Source organism: Ambystoma mexicanum, chromosome 4p (genome assembly GCF_040938575.1).
Source record: "Ambystoma mexicanum isolate Mex_15411 chromosome 4p, UKY_AmexF1_1, whole genome shotgun sequence".
Classification (NCBI taxonomy): Eukaryota; Metazoa; Chordata; class Amphibia; order Caudata; family Ambystomatidae; genus Ambystoma; species Ambystoma mexicanum.
In genome coordinates this window covers 1,118,298,984-1,118,311,387 of record NC_090927.1, presented here as the reverse complement: position 1 = coordinate 1,118,311,387, position 12,404 = coordinate 1,118,298,984, and the positions used below count along the sequence as shown (strand labels likewise).

Below are 12,404 nucleotides of genomic sequence, written 5' to 3'. Positions count from 1 at the left end.
TTTTTCTTTTCTAGTAGACACTGGGGCTACTCGTTCATGTATATGAGAGGGAAAATATCTAATATCAGGAATTGCCACAAATGCCCAAGTGTTCTATTGAGCTACAAGTTGAGTGCCTTTTATTGATGAATTATCAGTCTCTATAGGAGAGTGTGACATTTCTGTTACTTTGTCATATTCACGACAGACACCAGTTAACATTTTGGTAAGAGATTTGATGACAAAACTTAACATGACAATTTCATTTACTGGTCAAGGGATAGTGTGCTCTACTAAATACACAATTTAAACGTGGTCAAATGTATACTGTCGTTCACAGGGCAAATGGCTCTGTGAGGCATTCCAGTAGATCCACAGGTTTTTCTATATGGGGTGAGCATTCTACTGATATGGCTATCTGACGTAGAGGGAAAAATTGTGAGGATACCTGATGAGTTCTTGTTTAGGCCACAGATACCTATGGACGAAGAGGGGGGACAAACTATCCCCATGGAATTAGAAGCAGTCATAGTATGAAGGGAAATGGCGATGCTCGAAGGAATGGATGATGAGGGTAGACCATGGAGAACAGTAATAACGCTAGAAGAGGGTACAGATTGACTGACATCATGACAAGTTAAGGGAAGACCAAACAGACGATGAGGTAGTGTTCTTTATGAGCATCACATACTGGATAAGAATAGAGAAAAGGGAATTCCCACAGCGAATGGCGATAATGTGGCAGCATCCAGGATATTTTAAGGAAGACTTGGAGAAGGTGACAAGTGTCCTTTGGACCACAGGCCCTTATGATATGGCCCTTTTGAAGGGAATAAGGGATGTCCAAATAAAGCTGAAGCCAGGAGAAATGTTACCTCGAGCAAGACAGTACCCCATGTCTTGAGAGGCAGATGAGGGAATATTTCAGACAATTTCAGCACTGATGAAACAGGGCATTCTGGTGCCATCAGAATTGTCGTGTAATACCGTGGTGTATCCGATCAAAAAATCAAAGGGAGGGTCGTGGAGATTTATACAAGATATGAGACTGATTAACCAGATTGTAGATGCTGAGTTTCCTGTATTTCCTAACCCAGTGACCATACTATGTAGTTTCCCAGTGGAAGCTTGATATGTCACGGTGATTGATTTGAAAAATGTTTCAATCCCATTGCACAAAGACTTGCAAGACTTGACTTCCTTTACATTCTGCCAAACTCAACTGAAACATACTCGGTTCACCCAGGGGTACTGTGAGTCCCCATTGATATTTAACACAGTTTTACAGATGGATCTAGGCAATATTGATCTTAATAGTGTGATGATACAATACATAGATGACATTTTAATTTGTAGAACCACACAAGATGAGTGCAGATAAGATTATATTCAGTTGATGACTATTCTAGCAGACAAGGGATACAAAGTAGACAAGGAGAAGTTACAGTATTGCCAAGAAGAGGTGTTATACATAGGGCAATTGATTTCACATGAAGGAAAGAAGTTGACACCTGAAAGAGCTGAGGTGATTATGAAAACCGCAAAGCCAAATACAGTGAAACAAATGCAACAGTTCCTGGAGCTATGCAACTTTGTTAGAGCCTGGGTGTTTGATTAGAGTTCATACACGAAACCCCTTTTGCAAGTTTTAAAGAAAGCAAAAATGGATAAAGTAAAAATAGAGTGGACTGAAGAAATGGAGGAAGGGTTTGAGGAATTGAAAAAAAAACAATATGTTCACCCACTATTTTGGGAATTCCCAACTATGAAGAGGAATTTTAAATATCTTTGCACACGAATGGGACAGCCATGACAGCAGTGCTTACATGGAGGACCACATTGGGCTACAAGCCATTAGCATATTACAGTGGGATTTTAGACCCAGTTATGAAAGGACACTTTCCTTGCAAACAGTCATTGGCAGCTGCCGCATTCGCAATTGAGAAGTCTACAATTATTGTCATGGGCTGCTCTATGAATTTCTTCATGGAGCATGATCTGTTTGCCATTTTAGAGAAACCCAAGGGCACATTGACATCCCAAAGAGTTTCAGCTTATAAGGTAATGATTTTGAATCCAGCAATTAAAATTGTGAGATGCAAAATAGTAAATCCTGCCGTGTTTGTAGCTGAGTCGATAGCAGACGGCGATCATGTGCATGACTGTGAAAATAATGTTGAATTTTATGATGACATACCCCGTGTGAAGGAAAATGCTTTGTCAGGAGGGGAAATTCTCTTTATTGATGGTTCTTCGAAAATGTATCAAACTAGTGGAGAAAGGCATTCAGGCGCAGCGGTAGTGAGACACAAATGAAATGGAGAATCTGAATTTGTAGCAAGTGCAAGGCTACCGTGTCACTTTTCAGCAAAAGCAGCAGAATCAGTAGCGCTTATTGTCATGCTTGAGAAACACAAAGGGCAGGAAGTGATGGTGTACAGTGACTCCACCTATGTAACATCATAACGTCAACTGTACACGCAGGTTTAGCACGTTGGAAAAGGAAGGGCTACCTCCGTGCTGACGGCACTCCAGTGCAGCATGCATCCTTAGCGGACAGACTTATTAAGGCACTACACCTCCCAGTAGCCTTAGCAGTCATTAAGCTCACACTAAGCAAACAGATATTATCTCTTGCAGGAAAAAAAGCCACTGATGTAGAAGCCACAAGGGTTGCATATTCTCCAGATTTCTTGAGTTTTGATACTCTGAGTGTTAAAGAAAAGGTAGTCAAAACCATGTTGATACAAGAAGGGTTTAATAAATTATTGATAACCCATTTAATGGAGATTCAAGGAAGTGCACCACAGGACGCGCAGGAATTATGGAAACAAAGAGGGTTTTCTTTATTCCCCACGGAAGCATTATGGCAACGAGATAGCACTGGAAAGCCGGTGATGGCAGTAGAGTTATTAAAGGTTGCACTTGAGCAGCTGCATTACCCCGCGCCTGTAAATAGGGAGAGTCTTGTTGCAATGATTGCGGAAGACTGGTTCATTCAGAATTTATTGGAGCATGTTGCACTATTTATAGTGAATTGCATTGTGTGGAAAAAGTTTTCTGCTGGGCATACACTTAGAACAATTAGAACATACATGGACCAAATGGTCTGTTTCAGCATTTACATATTGACTATGTCGATATGCTGCAGGTGTCTAAGGGATATAGGTATCTATTAGTGGTGGTGTGTCCCTTTTCCGGGTCGATCAAGGTAGGTCCGTGTACACACCATGATGCTACTTGCACAGCACATGTTTTAGTATGTGAAGTCTTCCCAAGATGGTGTGTGAGTGTGAGGTGCTGAGATCCGATAATGGGTCACATTTGGTGAATGAGGTGTTTGAACAGGTAGGGCTCCTATTAAATATAAAACACACATTTTCTTCTGCTTACCACCCGCAAGCAAACGGGATATGTGAGAGACTCAACAGCCACCTCAAAGAAAGGATTGCCAAGCTTAAATTAACTTTGAAGAAGGGATGTCTATACTGTCTACCCTTAGCTTTGTATGCCCTTCGGAATCAGTCTGGTTCAGCCACCACCTCACCCCTCACGAACTAGTGACAGGACAACGAATGAAAATGCCTCTTACACCTCCGTCTAGAAGAAGAAGTGATGCCCAAAGCACAGCTAAAATATTAGTTGATGAATTAAATGACCATCTGACATGTATGACCTCTAGCATCTCTCTCATTTCAGATCAAGTCAAGCGTCAGGGTGGTCGCTCTCAGAACACAGATGAAGACAATACAACAACCAGATCACCTGAACTTTTATCAGCATCCAAGTTGTATGTTGGTGATTCTGTCCTAATAAGGAACTTCACCCGGAAGTGGCATGAGCCACATTTTCATGGCCCCTTTCGTGCTGAACATATAACCCTGTCAGCTGTAAAAGTTCAAGGGAGAAGAGCTTGGCTTCACTTGGGCGACGTGAAAGCATATAAAGGTGAGACCCATCCTCCCACCCTTGCCGATCCAGAATAAGACAAGAAGAAGAATGTCAGAGAGTGCAGGCTTGATCAATTACCAAAAAGAAGGACGATAAAGCGACTAGCTGCTAATGCAGATTTGCATTTGAACTGTGATTCAAACTGACACTCATTATAGATATGTTAGTAGGAGTGCAGAGACTTACTGAGAATCTCAGGAATTTTGGAACATGAACTTTAGAAGTTCATTGACATATCAAAGTTATGCCTAAACATCAGTTCTTGATCAGAAATTGGAAATGTGCTCAATATCCATATTCATTTCTTGGTGCATACCTGTTCTAAGTAGCCATATGGTCCTTACAGACAGTGATGTGCATAGGCTTGTGCTTGCTGCAGAGGAAGATAGTGAGGGGCTAAATACCTATCTAGAAAATGCAGCCTACTTGGGTAATAACATGTGGTATCAGCAGATGAAAAATGTGGGGGAAAGAACATCTAAGGAGAGATACTATGTCGGCTCTCTCATACCATATGCCATGAATACAGTACAAACTTTCTTCTCCAGAGAAGTTCCAGAACATTATGCCAGATGCCTCGTTCATCTTGCAGCATTTATCTCTAGAGGACAATTCCAGGGAATTTGGGCCACTTTGAGATGGAGGTCAAAATGGTTGTTTGCATTCCAGGCTGATTATATCAAGACTACACAAATGGAAAATGAACCTGCATGGAAGAGAACAATGCTTACGAATCCATCGTCAGGACAGGAAGAGGTGGTTGTTGCAGAGATGAAGAGACTGAACTGCCCTGATAAAGAGGAAGTAGTAGGATGCCCTGGATGTTGGGAACAAACTCAGGTCTTAGTCTTTGGACGAGTGAAATCCAAGAAGGGATGGGCAAAAGGACTGATGTCCTGCACAGCTCGTCTACTAAAGGCAGAATATGTGTAAGAGGTGCAGAGAGTGAACAATGGATGTTTAAAGTCATGGGCCAAACATGCCAAACTGCTTACATGGGTAGAAGATGAATCAGGCCCTATGGTTCTGATCCCATTGACGAATGTGATATTGTGCTTCCAGATACATGGAAGGAAACATGTGGGAGATACCATAGGCTGCAAAATTACAGTTGATGTTTCCAGAATGGGAGCAGGAACAGCAGTTCTGATAGATCGATATTGGGCGTGTGGGCCTAGGGCCTACATGAAGCTGCCTAAGGATTGGGGAGGAACGTGTTCCTTGGTGCTTATTCATGTTCCAAGGTTAGTGAATCATCAGAGTGACTTAAACATTGGAGAATTTCCAAAAATGGATGCCCATTTGAGAAGGAGAAGATCGCTTGAATTTCTCAATCGAACTAGCAGGGAGAACTACTTCTCAGCCAAATCAATTGACGCATAAGAGGCCATACCTTATGATCACAGGTTGTTCAGCAAGACTGCTTCAATATTCACGACAATCTTCATGCCTGGGATCCAGATGATGGCCAATGCCAACTGGTTAAAAATTACCAGACGGGACCTCCTGCAGACAACCAACACCACCATAAAGGGATTCAATGCTATCAGGGAAGAGCTGATGGCCTTACGACTGAAGACCCTGCAGAACAGATATGCCCTTGACATGATCACAGCAATGGAAGAAGAAGTTTATGCCAAAATTGGGCCATCTTGTTGCACGTTCTTACCTTCTCATGATAATGAGAATGGGACCTTGACAGAGGCCATAACGTTGCTGACGAATCTGCATAACAAAATGGAAGACGAGACAGAGGACATTGCAGATGAGAGTTGGCTTGCCTCCATATTCTCATGGGTTCCTCAATGGATGGCAAACATCTTCAAATTCCTTGGAGCCGTATTGGTGATGGTGATGTTTGGATTCTGTGTGATAAGCATAATAATTACACAGTGTAAGAAGACAGCAAAGAAGGCAGTAGGAATGAAGATCATGATGAATGTCGAATCAGGGTTTGGACCCAACGAATTGACTGATGATGATGTCAGAAAATACATAGAGGCCAGCATCATAGCACCTGAGGGAACAAAGTTCCTGTATCCGAAGAATCACAAGAAGTATGTCGGACATTGGGTCTAGGCAATCCGAATGGACAGTGCAGCTACATGACCTGGAGTGTGGATGAACGTGTGAAATCAGCCGGCACCCTGAAGGAGGTGATGAAGATCTGGACTCAGAAGAAGCACTTATTCAAGAGAAGGTATCAAGATGTGGAGACCGGTGAAGGTGGGGTTGATGACTCAACCAGAGCGGGGAGTGTAGAGGAGCAGCCTAATGCCTCTGCAGGAAGTCCCGTGCCCTACCACCATTGTGTTGGAGGCCTAAGATTGTGCTTTGCTTGACACCAGCAGTTGTGACCATACCCCGGACAATATTCAAAAGAAGGTACCCACTGAGAAAGCCCTTTTAAATGTATTGCCAAAGAGATGACAATCTTAGGGAGGAGATCCTTGAAGGAATTTGAAAGAGAGCAAGAGAATGAGTTTGTGACATCATTAAAGACAAGCATGACGCACTAAGAACACTGTTTGAAGAATATGTATGCACCTTATAGAAATGGATGATGAAGTAAGGAATCGGGTAAACTTTTATATGCGAAGAGAAGATGCACATGTGAAGAGCACTGCAGATAATACAAGCCGTTCAATAACTGTAAAGATGCAGCAATGCAAGTAGACTAAGTGATCATAGAAGCTGGCTATACGTAGTGAATAGACTGCAGGTGGAGGTGCCATTATATAGAAGCTGGACATCAGTGTCATAAGTTTAGTAAGCTCAGACCCATGGAGAAGGAAGGCAAAGAACTGTGTCACAGTAAGAATTAGCTGAGAATGTGAAAATTAATGGCAAAGCTGTCTGGCCTGCTGTCAAGGCTAAAGGCAGCCAAGACTGGTTATCTTTTCTTGAATGCAGCAAATGTGCAGAGCTGACCCATCCCTTGGTAAGCTGCAAAGAAAGACCACCATGCAGGTCAAGTTTTATTCATTTAAGATATTTAATTTCTGCAAAATGGACCAAATTTTGTTCTCCTGTCATGTGACCCAAGGATGGAAAGAGTGTGGCTTGGAGTTCTAGAACAAGCGATAGGTCATGCTTGCCCTTCCTTATATTCCCAGAGACAAGAATATACTGCAAGGCCAAGTTCAAAGACAATCTTCATGGCAGAGGGCATGGGTGATGAGAGACGTTGGGTTAATTGAATGGGGAGGGAAAGTCGAGTCCATCTCCTGGCAAATGGGTACAAGCTTACGTGATGCTAAGTGAACTGAATGTTCGAGACATGGCATGAGCGTGCCAACCAATTGTAGAGGGCAATATAACAAGGGGCCTTATAGTTTCAAAGCCAATGATATACTGTGTACTTAATAATGTTGAAGATGACTTGCACTAGAGGTAGGCACAAGTTGTCCACCTGACAGCAGAGACCTAATCACAACCCAACCCTGTATAGAAAGCATACTTATATGTTCCCCTTGAGCATATCACCATCCCTCATAGGTTTCTCTTATTTGCCATGTAGTATGACATCACGTATGATGAATTTTTAATATATAACTGTGATTTTCTGTAAAGTAGGCCGAGAGATCACGCAAATGTCTCTTGATGTCTGTTGTAACTCCCTGTTTTAGACAATTGATAATAAAACAGAAAACGTTGCCATCTCCCTGAGTTGGTTCAATTATTTGGTGCTGGAGTTATTCTTCATCCCAACCCTTGCATGCATGTTGCCAAAAGGGCTCTAAGCTCAAGCTTATCTGGTGAAATGTTCAGTGCCTTGGAACCTTGGATTCATGGGGGTTCTGTTGCTGACAGTTGGATCAATCAGGATGGGAGCTGTGCCTGAATGGATCTACTTATCCTGCTCTCCTGTGTACCATTCCTGTAACATAATAGATAGATCACCTTTCATACTCACCAGCTCCAGTGTCCTTTCTGGGCTTTACCTGTGTATCCTGTGAGCCCTGGACACTACAGACTAAAGGAAACATAAGATGCCTTGCTGTTTTTCCCTACTACACCAAGCATAACAAACCTGTGATCTGATTTATGGAATGTAGATTTTCTTTCATAATATATGAGAACTGTTTTACTAACATCTAACATATCCCATCATACCTCCTCTTTTAAGGCAGGGAAGGTAAATAGGCTTACAGCACTCCCCTTTGAATGAAATGAAAATCTGATAAACCATTCGATAAGAATGTTGGGTTGAGACAAATGACCAAAACCTGAAGTAAAAATAACAAATAGGCATCCTTACATGGCAATAATCCTGTCTTTCCAAAACTTCTGGCAGACTGGATGTTTTGTGTATTGCATAGACACTCAGGATTAGGGGTAGAACTACAAGGAGTGTCAAAGATGCAGCCACTGATGTTTCAATAAATAAGAGAAAGTATCCCTTCCTGGGCCAGAAATTAATAATAAGACTGAGGTCTGCCTTGCTGTTCCTGATCTTGATCAACATCCAATAAATGTAGGGAAAAGGGACAAATAGATATCACAGTTCCCTATGGCGGAGCATCAACACCCAAAGCACAATGGTTTTGATGGATTTGTTAAAACAGTTTTTAAGTTGAGGACTAGGTGTTGCCCTGCTGAAGATTTTGAAGCAAAATTATTATTCAGTACAACCCTTTTGCTTTCTGAGACCAAGGAACTGTAACAATGTGTTCTTCTGCTTGTGTATCTTGATACCTTGTAGTGATGCTGAACTTTTTTTAACAAATGATGAGGGCAAGGTTTTCCAAAGTGCCTGTATTTTGTTTGAGTTTAATCTATATCTATTGCATAACCATGCTTGATGATGTCCAGGACCCAATCATCTCATGTAGACTGTTGCCATTTGTCTATGAAATGTTGAAAGCTGTCACATCCCATCTGGCAAAGGCTCATTTATTTTCTAATGCTGCCCTTCAACCTTGTATGGTGGCTACCCTACTGAAACCTTAACAGAGAATAGGTTTAGAGAGATTTCTATCTATATTTTAATCACTCCTAAATAATGGTACCTTGGATTTCTGTTTTGATCTCCATTCCCTGCCCATCTATTTCTTTTTTCTTTCACTTCATTATGCCTTCTTCCTTCGAGTTGATTCCTAAACTGCTTAACCCCATGCATTAGAATGTTCACAGATGCTCTGCTCTCCTGAGGGAAACAGCTGGTATTAACGCAGTAAGTGCAAATACTGAACTCCATGAAATACAAACTCTGAAAACTGCTCGACCTGGCTATACATGACATCCATGATTCAGCTTCAGTTTGGCTAAAGCACGTCTTTCTCAATAACAAGTTTGAATTTGGTGTTTTCATGGATACGTTTTCACATTTAAAATAGGGCTTATGCCCCATGGCCATTGCCTTACTCCTCTTATCCAACCCTCCATTTATTTTTGGACCTTTCCTATTAGTTCAATGTGATTTTCATGTCAACGTTGTTGAGGATGTTATTGAAGAATACGTTTCTACAGAGCATCTTCAGCATTTTCATCAATCGGCATACACAGATCTTTGATATCTGATAAAAGCACCTGGACTTTAAGGATGCATAGATTCTTGAACTTAGTTCTATATGGGGAACTGATTCTGCCTTTTGTTACAAGAGATCGAAATGGTACGAGTCATCAGAAGCCATTGATGGGTGATCAATCAAACTGAACAAAAATGAATCCATGTTTAACATTGCTGGGACAGATTCCTGTTGACATATAAAGGGTTCAAGCATTGACATACATCTTGTGATCACAATTTATCATTCCACTATCTCAAAATTCTATTCCCCAAAAATTAAACCCGTGAGAATCCTAAATATGTGAACTGATGAAAGTGGCAAATGTGACCTGTCCGGATGGACAAGGATACTTCCCCGTAACCAGAATCCAATCTTATCATGCTCCAGTGTCTCTTTAACTAAATATTTCCAGATTGCTTCTCTGGAAGAGACCTCATCATCCGAGAAGTAAGAGCCAGTCAGTATAATGAAACGATGATGCTGAAAATGAGGAAGCCCACTTTTTTGTGGGTGTCCTCTTCTTAAGCTTTGATCTTCGGGCCGATTCATGTAAAAGTATGCATTTATCCCACATCGCCAGCCTAGAATGACACTGTGCAGCCAACGCGCATAATAAAAAATGTGCGCCCAGAGTTTTCATGGAATAGTTCCTGCAAACTAGGCTTATACGCAAATCATGTCCGGAACGCCCCCGACACACACCCATGCAAAGCCTAAACAGCCACATTTACTTACACTTGCAGGCTCCTAGGGCGTCAACACACGAATCCCATGAACAGTGCATGGGGTCTCCCCCCAACTAAGAAGCCTGAACCTCAGCACCACTGCTCGGGGTCGCCCGTACCTGTAACCGGCACCTTGGGAACAGGCATACAGTTTCCAGGAAAGCATTTTATTTTTGGTCAAACATCGTGCGAACCCCCGTAAACAGTTCCTGCACCCTGCTATGCTGCTTAGGTGCATCCAGAAGCACGATCAGATCCCCATCTGTGAGCATGCACCCCTACATCTGACATGCAAACTCACCTACAGAGTTGCGATTCCTCCGTACAAGTCTGTGCGCCTGCATCCGGGTGAAGGAGATTTCGAGGACACTGTGTGGGCATTTCGGAGGTGAGAGGTTGCACGGGCCCATCCACGAATGCACGTTGTTGCGCGCATTTGTGGGCATGCTATGGACTGCCTGCGCTCCATCCCTTGCAATGCCCACTTGCTGGATAGTTCTTCCCCATTGTGCGTGTTCCGCCCACTATTCCGGCCCCTACGCAGGCCACAGCCACTCACACCCCCTCAGTGAAGTCTTGTCAATGCAGTCAGATGCTCACAGAGCAGTGCTGAGCCTGCATGAACTCCACTCAAGTAACGGAAAAGTCCCACGCAGGAGGTTTCATGAATCGACAAGTTGTTTTTCGAATGCAGCTTTTCGCGCAAGTTCTCGATTTTACGCGCAAATAATTCCATGAATTGGGCCCTTAATTGGTATGATAGCACGTTCTCTTATCTTGCATTCAGAAACTCAAGTGAAATATGTGTTCACTTTGCCTGTTTCCCAAACTGCCCTCTGATGACACCTAGATGAAAAGAAGAGGAATATGAGCGACGAGATTAATCTGTAGCTAGATAATACGTTGTGCATCTTTCTTTCAGGGATGTGGGTTTTGATGGGTGGACATGTGTGGTCATTTCACCAAAGTGTCAAAATGATGTTATGTTTTATTTTATTCCTTTTCAGATACTTTGACAGGGAATTTGGAGGTCATCCAGGGGTACGAATTAGGACCCTGCAAGGAAGCGCCAGCTGTTGCCATCACAAAATGGATTTATTTCATTCCCCACAGCCCAACTGGCTGTACAGTGGGGCATTTTGCACATTGTTGTATATGTTCAGCTCCAATGCACTTGAATTCGAAAATTGAATACTGTGTTCATGAGATACAGAGACAGTCTTCTGTATACTTGAGTTGCTTGATAGCTTGCAAAATTACTCTAGGCTAGGCTTCAGCCTGCATGCCCATACCTACAGGCTAGACCCATGAGAGAGAAGGTGCACACTGGGAAGAGGGCTGGCAAGCTACCTTGGGGAAGAGTTGGAAAATGTCACCTTGGCCAAACTTTAAACTTTTTCAGACTTTACCACCTAAATGTTGATGAAGCCAACACACAGTTCTGAAGTAAAAAGTTTTTTTTTTATCTGCTGACATATGTTATCTGTGTCTGCAGCATATATTGTAGTCTGTGATTTCTTTAAAGTTAGATCAGAGGGGGAGACAGAGGGGCGTTTTTAAGAGCTGTCGGGACAGGCTTGCAAACCCAAAAGTGGATTGTGAATATTCAGGAGAAAATGTACTTTTGTCTCGGTGTCTTTAATTTCTGCAGGATACATTTGGTGGCATTTGTCCTGCCATATCTGTAGCCTTCCCATTAGAATGCACAGCTTCTGTACCTTGCAAAGATACAGCAACAAACCGTCTCCCAAAGGAGAAGACTATTGGGATTGGCTGACCAACTAGATCGCAATGCAGATGTTCTTCCTGTGCAAATGCATCACCACACACCTACCTGACCCAGTGCGCAACACAGCCACCTCTACCTTCACATAGTTGCTGCACCACTTTTTCTTGCTAGCTACTTATGTCTGCATGCAATCTTACTAGTAGGCAGAAGCTTGAAAAAGGTAAACAAGCTTACTTTATTGCACTACAAACCCCTTGCTGTGTGATCATTCTGCATTCCTCAAGCTAGTGCATTCATAAAATAGGATCCCTGTGATCGGGGAACTCACCACTGGTTAAATCTGATGTCCTCTCTTCTTTACCAGGAAGGAGTGTGTCCTTTGGGCACTGGAATCCATACCTGCCTCATAAGAGAGACAGGCAAATTCCATCCAAGAAAGATAGAAACAAAATTTAGAATGGTAAAAATGGGTAGAGTTTAAAAAGAAAATGTACTAAGTTTCATTTT

At 42.4% G+C, this 12,404-nt stretch overlaps 1 protein-coding gene across 1 annotated transcript in view; it reads left to right on the top strand.

The window, feature by feature from the left end:
- The window catches only part of OPRM1 (opioid receptor mu 1), a 438,039-nt gene that overhangs the window by 416,487 nt on the left and 9,148 nt on the right, over positions 1–12,404 (top strand). The gene's annotated exons all lie outside the window — the stretch shown is intronic.